The 17,319-nt window shown below is 42.4% G+C and overlaps 1 pseudogene across 1 annotated transcript in view; it reads left to right on the top strand.

Moving 5' to 3' along the window:
- Positions 1-442: 442 nt before the first annotated feature.
- LOC309632665 (ferroportin-like) overlaps positions 443-17,319 on the top strand; it is a 32,151-nt pseudogene continuing 15,274 nt past the window's right edge. Inside the window, exon 1 of the transcript XR_014249537.1 lies at positions 443-4,263. The product of XR_014249537.1 is annotated as a ferroportin-like (transcript). The remainder of the gene's footprint in view (positions 4,264-17,319) is intronic.

Here is a 17,319-nt window from a genome sequence, read left to right on the forward strand (position 1 = left end):
GTCACCATTTCACACTTTCACCTTAAGTCAAACCAAACTCCTTGAGTATAACAATGCTGCTGTTCCTGATAATGATAATAACTGAATATGCAATACTGCCAATCAGAATGACAATAGCTGTGCTTTTTTTTTTTTAAAGATTTATTGATTGATTGATTGATTGATTGCTATGTTGGGTCTTCGTTTCTGTGCTAGGGCTTTCTCTAGCTGCAGCAAGTGGGGGCCACTCTTCATCGCGGCGCGCGGGCCTCTCACTATCGCGGCCTCTCTTGTTGAGGAGCACAGGCTCCAGACGCGCAGGCTCAGCAGTTGTGGTTCACGGGCCCAGTTGCTCCACGGCATGTGGGATCCTCCCAGACCAGGGCTTGAACCCGTGTCCCCTGCATTAGCAGGCAGATTCTCAACCACTGCGCCACCAGGGAAGCCCCCTAGCTGTGCTTTTTTGAGCACTAACTTCACCCCAGACCCTCTCCTAAGACCCTTCGTGCGTTGTCATCCTTGTTTCATCTCCCTAACCACTTTGTGAGGTAAGTACTATTGTTATGCCTGTGTTAGAGCTGAGAAACGGAGGCTTGAAGAAATCAGTGACCCTGACTGCAGCCACATTTCTCGTGGGTGGGGCCTGGGTCTGAGCCCAGGCAGTGTGACTCCTGCAGATGTGCTTGCGCACACATGTCAGCATTTCCTGTGCTTGAAAGGACGCTGACCGCCAGAGTCTGTAGGAAGTGTGCTTCGGGTTGGAAAATACGACTGGTCTAAACTGAATGTGTATGTTTTTGGAGAGACCTTCTGTCTAATCTGGTTCCCCATCGCTTCTTCCTTGAACCCCTTTGAGCCTTTAATTTAAGGCTTCAGTTGCCGCTGAGACACTAAATCAAGTGCATCGTTCTACAGGGAATGTGCGGTGAGGGGGAAAATATTCTCCTTTGGAGATTAAAAGCCCATCTCCCTACGATTCCCACTTTCCCATTCCTCTTACTTAAACTACCACCAACAAGAAGAAACATCTTTTAAAAGGGAGAAAGGCTGCTCCTCTGGGGGTGAGTAAATAATCCCTTTTCTCTTCCAATATTGACTTTGGATATGTCAGTTTTGTTAAAGGTTTGGAAAGCATAAAGTGGTAAATTTTGAAATGACTTTTGTAGTTTATGTAGAGAAAGATACTTTTTAGGAAGCTGGTCGTCTTATGCTAAATATGGAACAGTTTTCTCCCCAGCCTCCCCTTCTCCCCAAACTTTGGGAGTTATTTTATTATTTCTCTGTTGATGACCAAAGTATCTCATTTCATCATGGAAAGTTTGAGGTAGAGCACAGGGATCTTTGATACAAATACACAAACATATACTTATGTATATAGTATGTATGTTTATTTATGTGTATATATACATCTGTAATATAATGTGTGTGTGTGTATGCCACTTGATGAGGTACTGTAAAATTCTCCTTCCATTCCCAGGTACCATCAAGTTTCTTCCTAGAGCGCTAAATTGGCTTTTTTGATTCCTGCCAAATCTTGCTCAGGGAAACCACCTATGGTCTCAAAGTTGTGTTACTATTTCCATATATTTTGTGAATATTTTCCTTTTGAAAAGAACAACTCCTCCTGCTCCTTTTTCATCCATGTGACGTCACACATGCATACATGAAAGATGAAGTTGTGACCTGTCCTTTTTATTCTTTGCCCTACAAGCTCAGGACCTGATGCTATTGCCATATTCTTACACTTGTAAATACAGCAAATGGGCTCATTTCTCGAGTGCCCTCTCTGTGCCTGGCCCTGTATCTGGGACCTCAGCGAGGGCGGTGAATATAACGGACGTGAACCCTGCCCTCATGGGGTTTATGTTACCCCTGCCGCCAGCAGGATCTCTTAGCTCTGCCGAGCTCCCCAGTTACCAGGGCAACAGCACTTTCGGATGGGTAAGGAGTTCTGACAAATGTGCGGTATCATACACAGTTCTGCAAACAAAGCCATTTATTTTAGGCTGAAGCATTTGCAGCAAAATTTGAATAATTTATCTGGAATGTGTCAGATTGAATGCTTTATGATATCTTTTTGGTTTTCTTTGGTAGAATATTTATACAGTAAAAGCTTTGTTATCCTAGATTTCTCAACTAACTCTCTGCCAGTCACTGCAAACAAGACGTATGGACTAAACAGGGAGATGGTCACAAGAATCTGAGCCTGTCTGAGAGAAGTATTATAGGTCATTACTGAAGTGAATCAGGAGGATCTGAAGGATTTTTTACTCAGTGCTCTAAGGTAGAGGTCCCCAACCTTTTTGGCACCAGGGACCGGTTTTGTGGAAGACAGGTTTTCCATGGATGGGCGTGGGGGAGTGGGGGATGGTTCAGGCGGTAACACGAGCGATGGGGAGCGATGGGAAGCGGCAGGTGAAGCTTCGCTCGCTGGCCCGCCGCTCACCTCCTGCTGTGCCGCCCGGTTTCTAAAAAGCCGCGAACCAGTACCGGTCCATGGCCCAGGGGTTGGGGAACCCTGCTCTAAGGTCTTGGGACAGAAATAACAAAAAAGAGGTTTTGCTGGGCCACAGCTGCTACTAAATGTTACCCATTCTGAACCAAAGAACTAGAAACATCCCTGATCCCGCCCTCCTCAACCCAAGAAAAAGTACTGAGTCCTGAAATTCCCATTAAAATTGGAATCCTTTTGGTTAAGTTGGCATCGCTCTTGGAAAGAGGGTCAGTCAGTCCAGGAGGACCATCCCCAAACTTGGGCTTGCCATTAACCTTTCCTAGGAGTCATGTGTGCAGGGCCCAGCCAGTACGGTTTGCCGAGAGAATGAGACACCACAGGTGAGCATCACTGGTTCAAAGCCTGGAGGGAGGAAGAGAAAGATGCTGGGCAGCTTTGCCTGGAAAGGCCTGGACAGCCCCAGCCCCAAGAGAGCACTTTAAGCGTGGAGGCATCTGGAGACGAGTGGCTGCTCAACTCTGCAGGGGGCTCTTGTTTGCCTCTAAGTGATTTCTGATATATTTCCAAGCACAAAATCAAACTTTCTTCTTTAAGAACCTTAACGAGGGAATTCCTTGGCCGTCCAGTGGTTAGGACTCCGCGCTTCCACTGCAGCGGCACAGGTTCCGTCTCTGGTCGGGGAACTAAGATCCCGTATGCCATGTGGTGTGGCCAAAACCACCCCCCCCCCACAAAACCAAAATCAAAACAAAACAAAACAAATCAAAACAAAAAAGAATCTTAACGAATGTTCCTGCATGTGTCCTAGGTTTTTCTACGACAGGGATGTTTTGGACATCTCTTGTCCTTGCCCAGGCTGAGGCAGGAGAGGTGAGGTGCAGCACCCTACAGCCCCAGAAGGGCCTCGTCAGAGCACACTGTGCTGGGAGGTCACGGGTGGCAGAAACTGCTGGCCTCTCTTTCCACAGCCCACAGGAAATATTTGCATGTCTAACAGTTTCTGCACAAAGCGGCCCATGGTAGCAATGCCCGGATGTGGTTCCCAAGCTGTTCACGGCACTGCTTTGTGATTCATCTTTCTACACAGTCTCTAGGAGTCCAGTGGGGGGATCCAAACCTTCCTGTTGTCTATGTTCAGTAAGCAGAATGTTAAAATTTTAGAAATTCCTTGCTTTCACTCCTTTTAGAGGTAAAATAGTCATTAGCAGAAGCAAGCATTTGTTTCTTGGGGATATGTTTGTGAAAACATAACAAAGCTTTTATTTATGACTTGCATTAGTTATTTCAAGCTTAAGAAATGTGCCCTTTTGAAAAAGTTGGAAAAATAACATGTTAAAGAGGGAGAAATTACTTACACCATTGTTCCTGGGTTGAATGGTGACACAGATAATTTAGTCAAAACATATCTTTAACCATTTTTTGGGTGTGATAAGTTTGTGAGTCTCTGATTAGAGCTGGCTGAATGTTTCCCCCAGAATAATGGGTTTTGAGCATTAATAATAAACCTCTAACTTTCACAAGCAATTGCTATGACTTTATTCATACGCAATAAGGCCCTTCTAACAGATTACACAATTAACTTTCTGCAGTTAAAATAAATGAAATATTAATGGTTTTTGAGGAATCCAATGGAATTAAGTTAAAACACATTGACTTCTACCATTTTATGACCAGTTTAAATATATTTTTCATTATTTGAAATCTTTTTCTCCCAACATGTAGTAATGGTGGGAGAACTAAATGACACTGAAAATTCTGGAAATGAGGAGAAAGAGACTAGAACCGCAAGCACCAGATGAAGCAGATGAAGAGAGAGAAGAGTCTTTTAGGTAAGTCTCCAGTTACACATTATTCTAGTAAGCTCTACTTGAGAAAGGGGGCACATTGCCCCTGCGGAGGCAATACTGCCGCATTGACATCAGCAATATGAAGCTGTCAAGTTCCTCTGAGCATAATGGTTTGTTTGTTTTTTTTTGTACAGCAGGTTCTTATTAGTTATCCATTTTATACATATTAGGGTATATATGTCAATCCCAATCTCCCAATTCATCACACCACCGCCCCGCCCTGCCACTTTCCCCCATTGGTGTTTACACGTTTGTTCTCTACATCTGTGTCTCTATTTCTGCCCTGCAAACTGGTTCATCTGTACCATTTTTCTAGGTTCCATATATATGTGTTAGTATACGATATTTGTTTTTCTCTTTCTGGCTTACTTCACTCTGTATGACAGTCTCTAGATCCACCAACGTCCCTACAAATGACCCAATTTCATTCCTTTTTATGGCTGAGTAATATTCCATTGTATATATGTACCACATCTTCTTTATCCATGTGTCTGTCGATCGGCATTTAGGTTGCTTCCATGGCCTGGCTATTGTAAATAGTGCTGCAATGAACATTGGGGTGCATGTGTGTATTTGAATTATGGTTTTCTCTGGGAAAACCAAAAATAATAATTTTCTCACAATTAGCTTTGTTTACCCATCTCTCTGCCCAGTAGTAGGATTGCTGGGTCATATGGTAATTCTATTTTTACTTTTTTAAGGAACCTCCATACTGTTCTCCATAGTGGCTGTATCAATTTACATTCCAACCAACAGTGCAAGAGGGTTCCCTTTTCTCCACACCCTCTCCAGCATTTGTTGTTTGTAGATTTTCTGATGACGCCCATTCTAACTGGTGTGAGGTGATACCTCATTGTAGTTTTGATTTGCATTTCTCTAATAATTAGTGTTGGTGAGCAGCTTTTTCATGTGCTTCTTGGCCAACTGTTTGTATTCTTTGGAGAAATGTCTATTTAGATCTTCTGCCCATTTTTTGATTGGGTTGTTTATTTTTTTAATATTGAGCTGCATGAGCTGTTTATATATTTTGGAGATTAATCCTTTGTCCGTTGATTCATTTGCAAATATTTTCTCCCATTCTGAGGGTTGTCTTTTCGTCTTGTTTATGGTTTCCTTTGCTGCGCAAAAGCTTTGAAGTATCATTAGGTCCCATTTGTTTATTTTTATTTTTATTTCCATTACTCTAGGAGGTGGATCAAAAAAGATCTTGCTGTGATTTATGTCAAAGAGTGTTCTTCCTATGTTTTCCTCTAAGAGTTTTATAGTGTCCGGTCTTACATTTAGGTCTCTAATCCATTTTGAGTTTATTTTTGTGTGTGGTGTTAGGGAGTGTTCTAATTTCATTCTTTTACATGTAGCTGTCCAGTTCTCCCAGCACCACTTACTGAAGAGACTGTCTTTTCTCCATTGTATATCCTTGCCTCCTTTGTCATAGATTAGTTGACCATAGGTGTGTGAGTTTATCTCTGGGCTTGCTATCCTGTTCCATTGATCTGTATTTCTGTTTTGGTGCCAGTACCATATTGTCTTGATTACTGTAGCTTTGTAGTATAGTCTGAAGTCAAGGAGTCTGATTCCTCCAGCTGCATTTTTTCCCCTCAAGACTGCTTTGGCTATTCGGGGTCTTTTGTGTCTCCATACAAATTTTAAGATTTTTTTGTTCTAGTTCTGTAAAAAATGCCATTGGTAATTTGATAGGGATTGCATTGAATCTGTAGATTGCTTTGGGTAGTATAGTCATTTTCACAATACTGAGTCTTCCAATCCAAGAACATGGTGTATCTCTCCATCTGTTTGTATCATCTTTAATTTCTTTCAGCAGTGTCTTATAGTGTTTGGCATACAGTTCTTTTGTCTCCCTAGGTAGGTTTATTCCTAGGTATTTTATTCTTTTTCTTGCAATGGTAAATGGGAGTGTTTCCTTAATTTCTCTTTCAGATTTTTCATCATTAGTGTATAGGAATGCAAGAGATTTCTATGCATTAATTTTGTATCCTGCAACTTTACCAAATTCATTGATTAGCTCTAGTAGTTTTCTGGTGGTGTCTTTCTCCATGTATAGTATCATGTCATCTGCAAACAGTGACAGTTTTACTTCTTCTTTTCCAATTTGTATTCTTTTTATTTCTTTTTCTTCTCTGATTGCCATGGCTAGGACTTCCAAAACTATGTTGAATAATAGTGGCGAGAGTGGACATCCTTGTCTTGTTCCTGATCTTAGAGGAAATGCTCTCAGTTTTTCACCATTGAGAATGATGTTTGCTGTGGGTTTGTCATATATGGCCTGTATTATGTTGAGGTAGGTTCCCTCTATGCCCACTTTCTGGAGAGTTTTTATCATAAATGGGTGTTGAATTTTGTCAAAAGCTTTTTCAGCATCTATTGAGATGATCATATGGTTTTTCTTCTTCAATTTAATAGGGTGTATCACATTGATTGATTTGCATATATTGAAGAATCCTTGCATTCCTGGGATAAATCCCACTTGATCATGGTGTATGATCCTTTTAATGTGTTGTTGGATTCTGTTTGCTAGTATTTTTGAGGATTTTTGCATCTATATTCATTAGTGATATTGGTCTGTAATTTTCTTTTTTTGTAGTATCTTTGTCTGGTTTTGGTATCAGGGTGATGGTGGCCTCATAGAATGAGTCTGGGAGTGTTCCTTCCTCTGCAATCTTTTGGAAGAATATGAGAAGGATGGGTATTAGGTGGTCTCTAAATGTTTGATAGAATTCACCTGTGAAGCCATCTGGTCCTGGACTTTTGTTTGTTGGAAGATTTTTAATCACAGTTTCAATTTCATTACTTGTGATTGGTCTGTTCATATTTTCTATTTCTTCCTGGTTCAGTCTTGGAAGGTTATACCTTGCTAAGAATTTGTCCATTTCTTCCAGGCTGTCCGATTTATTGGCATAGAGTTGCTTGTAGTAGTCTCTCAGGATGGTTTGTATTCTGCTAATTTTATTGATTTGAGTACTCTCCCTCTTTTTCTTAATGAGTCTGGTTAATGGTTTATCAATTTTGTTTATCTTCTCAAAGAACCAGCTTTTAGTTTTATTGATCTTTGGTATTGTTTTCTTTGTTTCTATTTCATTTATTTCTGCTCTGATCTTTGTGATTTCTTTCCTTCTGCTAACTTTGGGTTTTGTTTGTTCTTCTTTCTCTAGTTCCTTTAGGTGTAAGGTTAGATTGTTTATTTGAGATTTTTCTTGTTTCTTGAGGTAGGCTTGTGTTGCTATAAACTTCCCTCTTAGAACTGCTTTTGCTGCCTCCCATAGGTTTTAGATCATCGTGTTTTCATTGTCATTTGTCTCTAGGTAGTTTTTGATTTCCTCTTTGATTTCTTCAGTGATCTCTTGGTTATTTAGTAACGAATTGTTTAGCCTCCATGTGTTTGTGTTTTTTACGTTTTTTTCCCTGTAATTCATTTCTAATCTCATAGCATTGTGGTCAGAAAAGATGCTTGATATGATTTCAATTTTCTTAAATTTACTGAAGTTTGATTTGTGACCCAAGTTGTGATCTATCCTGGAGAATGTTCCCTGCGCACTTGAGAAGAAAGTGTAATCTGCTCTTTTTGGATGGAATGTCCTATAAATATCAATTAAATCTCGCTGGTCTATTGTGTCATTTAAAGCTTCTGTTTCCTTATTAATTTTCTGTTTGGATGATCTGTCCATTGGTGTAAGTGAGGTGTTAAGGTCCCCCACTATTATTGTGTTACTGTCGATTTCCTCTCTTACAGCTGTTAGCAGTTGGCTTATGTATTGAGGTGCTCCTACGTTGGGTGCATATATGTTTATAATTGTTATATCTTCTTTTTGGATTGATCCCTTGATCATTATGTAGCGTCCTTCCTTGTCTCTTGTAACATTCTTTATTTTAAAGTCTATTTTATCTGATATGAGTATTGCCACTCCAGCTTTCTTTTTGACTTCCATTTGCATGGAAATCTTTTTCCATCCCCTCACTTTCAGTCTGTATGTGTCCCTAGGTCTGAAGTGGGTGTCTTGTAGACAGCATATATATGGGTCTTGTTTTTGTATCCATTCAGCTAGCCTGTATCTTTTGGTTGGAGCATTTAATCCATTCACGTTTAAGGTAATTATTGATATGTATGTTCCTATTACCATTTTCTTAAGTGTTATGGGCTTGTTTTTGTAGGTCCTTTTCTTCTCTTGTGTTTCCCACTTAGAGAAGTTCCTTTAGCATTTGTTGTAGAGCTGGTTTGGTGGTGCTGAATTCTCTTAGATTTTGCTTGTCTGTAAAGCTTTTGATTTCTCTGTCGAATCTGAATGAGATCCTTGCCGGGTAGAGTAATCTTGGTTGTAGGTCCTTCCCTTTCATCACCTGAAATATATCATGCCACTCCCTTCTGGCTTGTAGAGTTTCTGTTGAGAAATCAGGTGTTAACCTTTTGGGAGTTCCCTTGTATGTTATTCATCATTTTTCCCTTGTTGCTTTCAATAATTTTTCTTTGTCTTTAATTTTTGTCAATTTGATTACTATGTGTCTCAGCGTGTTTCTCCTTGGGTTTATCCTGCCTGGGACTCTCTGTGCTTCCTGGACTTGGGTGGCTACTTCCTTTCCCATGTTAGGGATGTTTTAGACTATAATCTCTTCAAATATTTTCTCTGGTCCTTTCTCTCTCTCTTCTCCTTCTGGGACACGTATAATGCGAATGTTGTTGCGCTTCATGTTGTCCCAGAGGTCTCTTAGGCTGTCTTCATTTCTTTTCATTCTTTTTTCTTTATTCTGTTCCATGGCAGTGAATTCCACCATACTGTCTTCCAGGTCACTTATCCGTTCTTCTCCCTCAGTTACTGTGCTCTTGATTCCTTCTATTGTATTTTTCATTTCAGTTATTGTATTGTTTATCTCTGTTTGTTTGTTCTTTAATTCTTCTAAGTCTTTGTTAAACATTTCTTGCATCTTCTCGATCTTTGCCTCCATTCTTTTTTTGAGGTCCTGGATCATCTTCACTATCATTATTCTGAATTCTTTTTCTGGAAGGTTCCTTCTCTCTGCTTCATTTAGTTGTTTTTCTGGGGTTTTATCTTTTTCCTTTATCTGGTACATAGCCCTCTGCCTCTTCATTTTGTTTATCTTTCTGTGAATGTGGTTTTTGTTCCACAGGCTGCAGGATTGTAGTTCTTCTTGCTTCTGCTGTCTGCCCTCTGGTGGATGAGGCTATCTAACAGGCTTGTGCAAGTTTCCTGATGGGAGGGACTGGTGGTGAGTAGAGCTGACTGTTGCTCTGGTGGGCAGAGCTCAGTAAAACTTTAATCTGCTTGTCTGCTGATGGGTGGGGCTGCGTTCCCTCCCTACTGGTTGTTTGGCCTGAGGCGACCCAACACTGGAGCCTACCTGGGCCCTTTGGTGGGGCTAATGACAGACTCTGGGAGGGCTCACAGCAAGAAGTACTTCCCAGAACTTTTGCTGCCAGTGTCCTTTTCCGCATGGTGAGCCACACCCACCCCCCACCTCTGCAGGGGACCCTCCAGCACTAGCAGGTAGGTCTATTTCAGTGTCCTATGGGGTCACTGCTCCTTCCCCTGGGTCCCAATGCACACACTACTTTGTGTGTGCCCTCCAAGAGTGGAGTCTCTCTTTCCTCCAGTTCTGTCAAAGTCCTGCAATCAAATCCTGCTAGACTTCAAAGTCTGATTCTCTAGGAATTCCTCCTCCCATTGCCGGACCCCCAGGTTGGGAAGCCTGACGTGGGGCTCAGTACCTTCACTCTAGTGGGTGGACTTCTGTGGTATAAGTGTTTCCAGTTTGTGAATCACCCACCCAACAGTTATGGGATTTGATTTTATTGTGATTGCGCCCCTCCTACTGTCTCACTGTGGTGTCTCCTTTGTCTTTGGATGTGGGGTATCTTATTTGGTGAGTTCCAGTGTCTTCCTGTTGATGATTGTTCAGCTGTTAGTTGTGATTCTGGTGCTCTCGCAAGAGGGAGTGAGTGCACATACTTCTAATCTGCCATCTTGAACCAATCTCCCATAATGGTTTTAATTAAGTAAAATGGGAGGTTAAAAAAAATAAACAAAGATAATCAAGCAACATTTGTCCTTTATGCAACAATGTTCTACAAAAACCTCTGTTGATTTCATTAATTTACATGTCACAAAACAATTAGCTTTGTTTACCCATCTCTCTCAGAGTGTGGGTGCATCTGAATTTTTTCCTAATTATGTTTATAAGGAGTGTCAACTATAAAGGGTTTTGAGTAGTTCAAATACACAATTAGTATTGTAATTACTACAACTGGGGGTCAAAAATGCCATCCCCTGTTCATTTTGTCCCACTGTTACATGTAAATTATGGAGTGGGATGTGGAGGGTCATTTGGGGAGGGGGAATAAAGTTAGGTCCCCAAATCAGAGCAGCCTGCCTCACAGACAGCTTGACTCCACACTCCATGTCCATAGTCCTTTGCCTCAAAGTCTGATTGAGAAGAACATTAGGAACCAGGAACCCAAGCCCAAATAAGTTTCCAAATGGGAATTCTTAAAACGCTTTTGAGGGATGTATGGCTGAGGTGATTTGTTACAGCCTTAATTCCAAAGCTTTATTCAAGTCTTGCCAGGTTCTCCTGAGCTCAGAAGCCATCATGGGCTGAAGAATGAAACTCTGTTGTGGCAGGAGGAGGGGGTGATGAATCTTTCTTTTTTCTTTTTTTAAATTTATTTTTTATATATATATTTTAAATTAATCTTTTTTAAAAAATAATTTATTTATTTTTGGCTGGGTTGGGTCTTCGTTGCTGCACGTGGGCTTTCTCTAGTTGAGACGAGTGGGGGCTGTGCTTTGTTGCGGTGCGTGGGCTTCTCATTGTCTCTTGTTGCGGAGCACAGACTCTAGGTGCACAGGCTTCAGTAGTTGTGGCACACGGGCTCAGTAGTTGTGGCACAGGGGCTTAGTTGCTCTGTGGCATGTGTTATCTTCCTGGACCAGGGCTTGAACATGTGTCCCCTGCATTGGCAGGCGGATTCTTAACCATTGCGCCACCAGGGAAGTCCCGAATCTTTCTTTTTGATTCAAAGAAGAAGAAAAAGTAAAACAAAACTCCAAGTCCCATTTGTACCATTTAAATGGAAGTTTTCGCCAACTACAAAAAGATATTTGGGGGATAATAAAGGAAACTGAATATGGACTAGCTCTCAGATACTATCAGAGAATTAGTAATATTTTTAGGAGAGAATGGCATTGTAGTCATGAAGGGAAATGTGCTTACTTTTAGGAGATAGGTGCTGAAGGGGTAAGTTATGATACTGACAACTTAATTTCAACATATATTGAAAATACACATACAGAGATAAAGCAAATATGGTAAATATTAGCAATAGTGAAATTTTTTTGTTTTAATTTATTTATTATTTATTTATTATTTTTGGCTGTGTTGGGTCTTTGTTTCTTTGCAAGGGCTTTCTCTAGTTGTGGCAAGCGGGGGCCACTCTTCATTGCGATGCGCGGGCCTCTCACTATCGCGGCCTCTCTTGTTGCGGAGCACACGCTCCAGACACGCAGGCTCAGTAGTTGTGGCTCACGGGCCTAGTTGCTCCGCGGCATGTGGGATCTTCCCAGACCATGGCTCAAACCCATGTCCCCTGCATTGGCAGGCAGACTCTCAACCACTGCGCCACCAGGGAAGCCCAATAGTGAAATTTTGATACTGGGTATATGGGCAATCATTGAACCAGTCATTAAAGGTCTGTGTATCAGTTGGAAATGTTTCTGGCTGCAAGCAAAAGAAAACTCAACTGGCAAGGTCTGAACCTCAAAGAACCTTCATTACTTACTAAACAAGAAGTGCACAAGTTATCCAGTCAGGGTCGTTTCAGCAATTCAGTGATGCCTTCAAGGCCCCAGCTGTTCTTCCCATCTGCCTTGTCGCCCTCAGCCCACTGGCTTCTGACAGTGTCAGTTTATGACTGCGAGGCCGCTGCTGCAGCTCTAGGCATCACAGCCACGTTCAAAGGCAAAGCGGTGGGTGGGGAAGAGCAAAAGCAAGCTCTCCTCTTGCACTTGCTTCTTTTATCAGAAAGCAAAATCTTGGGGTTGGGGGGAGGGATAAATTTGGAATTTGAGATAAACAGATACACACTACTAAATAGAAGGTAGATAAACAGCAAGGACCTACTGAATAGCACAGGGAACTATATTCAGTGTCTTATAATAAGCTATAATGGAAAAGAATCTGAAAAAGAATATATATATATACATATACATACATATATGTATATGTAGCTGAATCACTTTGCTGTATACCTGAAATATTGTAAATCAACTATATTTCAAAAAAAAAAACCCACAATGAGATATCATCTGACACCTGTTAGTATGTGTATAATTAAAAATAATAATAATAATAGATGTTGGCAAAAAAAGAAAAAGAAAGCAAAATCTTTCCCAGAAGCCCCCAGGAGACTTCTCCTTCCACCTCAGTGGCTAAAACAGTCAGAGGCCAATCCTAGCTACAGGGGGTCTGGGAAATGCCATCACAATAAGTGACTTAACATCAGCTGTGATTCATCCCCTAGGGCTAGGGATGCACTGTCTCCCAGAGCAAGATTGACTTTCTGTTAACAAGAAAAAGGGAAAATGGCAGCTACTTTCCATTTGTTAAACATATACTCTTTTTCTCTAGAGAGGATATGGTTCTGCTTTACTAGGTAACAGAAATGATTTTAAATGAAAGTAGAACTAAAATTCATTCTTCACTGTATCCTGTTGCTGTTTAACAGGAAAGTAAATGGTGCCCAAAAGAGACTTTAGGTTTGTTGTCTTCCTGGACAGGGTCTCTTTAGTCCAGTGAAATAGAAACTCTAACCATCCTTGAAATCTATCTTTTGTTTCACTTTCAAGTTTTATAATACATTTCAATATACAGTTTACTCTTTTTTTTTTTAACATCTTTATTGGAGTATAATTGCTTTACAATGGTGTGTTAGTTTCTGCTTTATAACAAAGTAAATCAGTTATACATATACATATGTTCCCATATCTCTTCCCTCTTGCATCTCCCTCCCTCCCACCCTCCCTATCCCACCCCTCTAGGTGGTCACAAAGCACAGAGCTGATCTCCCTGTGCTATGCGGCTGCTTCCCACTAGCTATCTATTTTACGTTTGGTTGTGTGTATATGTCCTTGCCACTCTCTCACTTTGTCACAGCTTACCCTTCTCCCTCCCCATATCCTCAAGTCCATTCTCTAGTAGGTCTGTGTCTTTATTCCCCTCTTGCCACTAGGTTCTTCATGACCTTTTTTTTCCCTTAGATTCCATATATATGTGTTAGCATACTGTATTTGTTTTTCTCTTTCTGACTTACTTCACTCTGTATGACAGACTCTAACTCCATCCACCTCACTACAAATAACTCAATTTCGTTTCTTTTTATGGCTGAGTAATATTCCATTGTATATATGTGCCACATCTTCTTTATCCATTCCTCTGTTGATGGACACTTAGGTTGCTTCCATGTCCTGGCTATTGTAAATAGAGCTGCAATGAACATTTTGGTACATGACTCTTTTTGAATTATGGTTTTCTCAGGGTATATGCCCAGTAGTGGGATTGCTGGGTCGTATGGTAGTTCTATTTTTAGTTTTTTAAGGAACCTCCATACTGTTCTCCATAGTGGCTGTATCAATTTACATTCCCACCAACAGTGCAAGAGTGTTCCCTTTTCTCCACACCCTCCACAGCATTTATTGTTTCTAGATTTTTTGTTGATGGCCATTCTGACCGGTGTGAGATGATATCTCATTGTAGTTTTGGTTTGCATTTCTCTAATGATTAATGATGTTGAGCATTCTTTCATGTGTTTGTTGGCAATCTATACAGTTTACTTTTAAAGATTGTTCTGATTGTGATGGACATTAGGCAGCAGGAGAGAATATATACTACCGCTCATCCTATTTTTAGCCACAGTTGATCTAGTGTCCTCTCTTTGCAAGGCTTTATGATAGGTGAGTTACATGTTCTCTCATTTGTGTAAGAAGGATGTGCTTGCCTATTGCAAAAAGCCCCAATTCAGTCTGAGTCATCAGACTTAATAAAGAGAAAACCAGAAGCTTTCAGCAATTGTTCTAACTTCTACTTTCTCCCCAACCTGTGTGAGGCCAATATAAGATAATCTCGACATCTGGGCTGTTTAAATGGAAGTCCTGATCATAGCAAGTAATAGTCCTAACTAGAGTTCCCTCCTGTCCCCTTCCCTAGCCCTTGGCCCCAAAGTAGGCTTTCTTTTAGAAAGAATGCTGCACACTCATTGTAGATGGATTAAAATGAATTCCCAGACCAATAATAGCCACCTAACCATCACTGGGAACTGTAGTCATGTGTCCTTGGGAGGCAGACATAGCCTTGCCTGGCCTGGGCCAGAAGGTCTTTGCGTGTCCGGATGTCCCTCAAGACCACAATGGCACATTTGTCTGATGGTTTAGCATTTGGTGTTGATGGCTGGCATTGTGCTCAGGTATATCATGGCTGGCTGTTCCCTGTTTCTGGGTACCTTCTGGATGTGGCTGACTGTGACACTGACTGCTACACCAGGGCTCTGTGGCAGGGCTGGCTTGGAGCAGGCCCAAGAGCCCCCTTTTCTCTACTATGTCAACCAGCACCAACCCCATACCCCCACCCAGGGTCCCTGACTCAAGTATCTTATTGGGGCTGCACTGTAGCCTATGGCTTGCCTGTCTCCTTGCGGTGACCCCTGGGAGACGTCCCATTGCTGATAGAAGTCACGTGACTATTCTACCTCCAAACTTAGATTTAATGCTTAGGATAAATATTTTGAGTGATTCTCCCCAGTGTTTTATATGAAACATTTCTTTTTTTTTTTTTGCGTTCTTATTTATTTATTTTTGGCTGCACTGGGTCTTCGTTGCTGTGCGCGGGCTTTCTCTAGTTGCGGCGAGCAGGGGCTACTCTTGGTTGTGGTGCGTGGGCTTCTCACTTCGGTGGCTTCTCTTGTTGTGGAGCTCTAAGTGCACAGGCTTCAGTAGTTGCAGCATGCGGGCTCAGTAGTTGTGGCTCACGGGCTGCAGAGTGCAGGCTTAGTAGTTGTGGCGCACGGGCTTAGCTGCTCCGCGGCATGTGGGATCTTCCCGGACCGGGGATTGAACCCATGTCCCCTAAATTGGCAGGCAGATTCTTAACCACTGTGCCGCCGGGGAAGTCTGAAACATTTCTTTTTGATTTAACTAAAATATAGTAAGGACACATCACTTAAAAAAAAAAAAAAAAGGATCAGTGTCTTGGAGGATGGGAGAGAGAGGTGCGGTGAGGAGCGGCTTTGCTGGGCACCCGTAGAAACAGGAGGTAAAGTTGGAGCCACAGGTGTGGGCAGGTGGGAAGGTGTAATGGTGGGAAGCGAAGGAAGTCCTCTTCCACTGCTTTTGTATCTTTAGTGGCTTAGCAAACAGGCTCTCAGCTCAGAGTGAGGGTGGGAAATGTTCCAAGAGAGAAGAGAAATCAGTAAAGTAGGAAAGTAAATGGACGAGAAAAACACAGTGTGAGGGTGGGCAGCCTAAGGCCCCGCTTATGGTTAGTGATACCCATTTGAAGTGAGATCAGCCAATGGCTAGTAATGTACCCCTGGCCAGAACCTCTGCTCTCGCTGGGCCAGATGGAAGATCGAATAACAATCCAGAGAATTCCTGATGTGAGGGGCCAGCTCCCAACAAGTTCTTGCTAGTAGCTGGGGGCCAGTAGGGCCAGCCTAGAGCAGACTGTGCTACCAGCCAAAGACCCTGCTCTTCAGTGCAGTAACCGTCACTGGAAGGTTTGTCCATTGCTGGGCTGTAATGTGGATAGCAAAGTGCTGATGCCTCAGGCATTGCTGAGTTGGTGAAGAGTGGAGGTGCACCTGGGGAAAGGCCACAGGGTTGGTGATATCTACACATGTGAAGGACCCAAGGCACTAGTCTTCCAGCACTGAGCTGGGTGGCTGGGTGGTGCTCCTGTGTCAGGGGATGTTATGTCCAACTTTGACAGCCTTCCTCAGTGCCTTCTGTTGCCCTTTGGGTTCCAGAAAGCCTCCTAAGTGACCTGCCATAGTTCCTCCATGACTGGCTTGTGGAGTGACTGGGTGATACCCATCCCCGTCTAACAGGAAACTCATCACACTAGGTTATAAGTCATTGTCTGTTGTTTGTTATCCCTGGATAACAGAAGAGTGAGAACCCTAACTTTTTTTTACCACTTTATCCCTAGTGCCTGGCAGAATACCTGAAAGATAGTAGATGCTCATTAAGTTTTGAATGCATGAATACATAAAAGCGGGCTGGCAGGAAGGAGGGGCGGAACGGAGGGAGGGAGGAAGAGAAGGAAGGAAGGAAGGAATTCTTGTTACTATATCAGGGCTATTCTGGAGGAGGGTTGTTTAAATTGGTGGTAGCCTGTATAGAAGATATAGCAATGCAGGTAGGTGGAGGGTGGTGGGAGCTGATGAAAAGGGCTTTAACAGGGCTCTCTAAAATGAGGAAGACACACTGGATGTTGCAGCGAGAGACCAGGAAGACTGGGACGTCAGTGGCTGGCACAGATGGGGATCAGGTGCTATTTTGGTGAGGGTGTCAGAAAGATGAGAATAAAGAATGATGGTCAAGATGGGCAGGAGGGAAGCAGGAGAGGGTTCCTGGGTGAAGAGCTGAGACAGACCCACAGCTCAGCAGGTGTAGTGGGTGTGTTTGAAAGGCCCCTGCAGAGATGAGGCCCCTGCATCTGGGCATCCACAGAGGAGCCCAGTGGCTTTAATGATCCGCCTCTCTTTCCTGTTCTTTCTGGAAAGAAGGGACCTCCCCTGGACTTGCTTCATCCTCCCCACTTCCTACTCTCTCTGACTTGGTACTTTACACGCCAGCCTCTGGATTTTCTTGTTTGCAGTTGGCTTTCTCTTTTCTCCAGACCTTCGAACCCATGGTTCTCCTGACCTAGAAAGCTAGCTCCACCCTCAAACCTCCTTCCTAGTGACTCCCTCTTGGCCCTCAGATTTTGCTGAGGGGTAACGTCCCCTTGAAGTCCCTG

This window comes from Balaenoptera borealis, assembly GCF_965194805.1.
Source record: "Balaenoptera borealis genome assembly, chromosome: 7".
In the NCBI taxonomy this organism is placed as follows: Eukaryota; Metazoa; Chordata; class Mammalia; order Artiodactyla; family Balaenopteridae; genus Balaenoptera; species Balaenoptera borealis.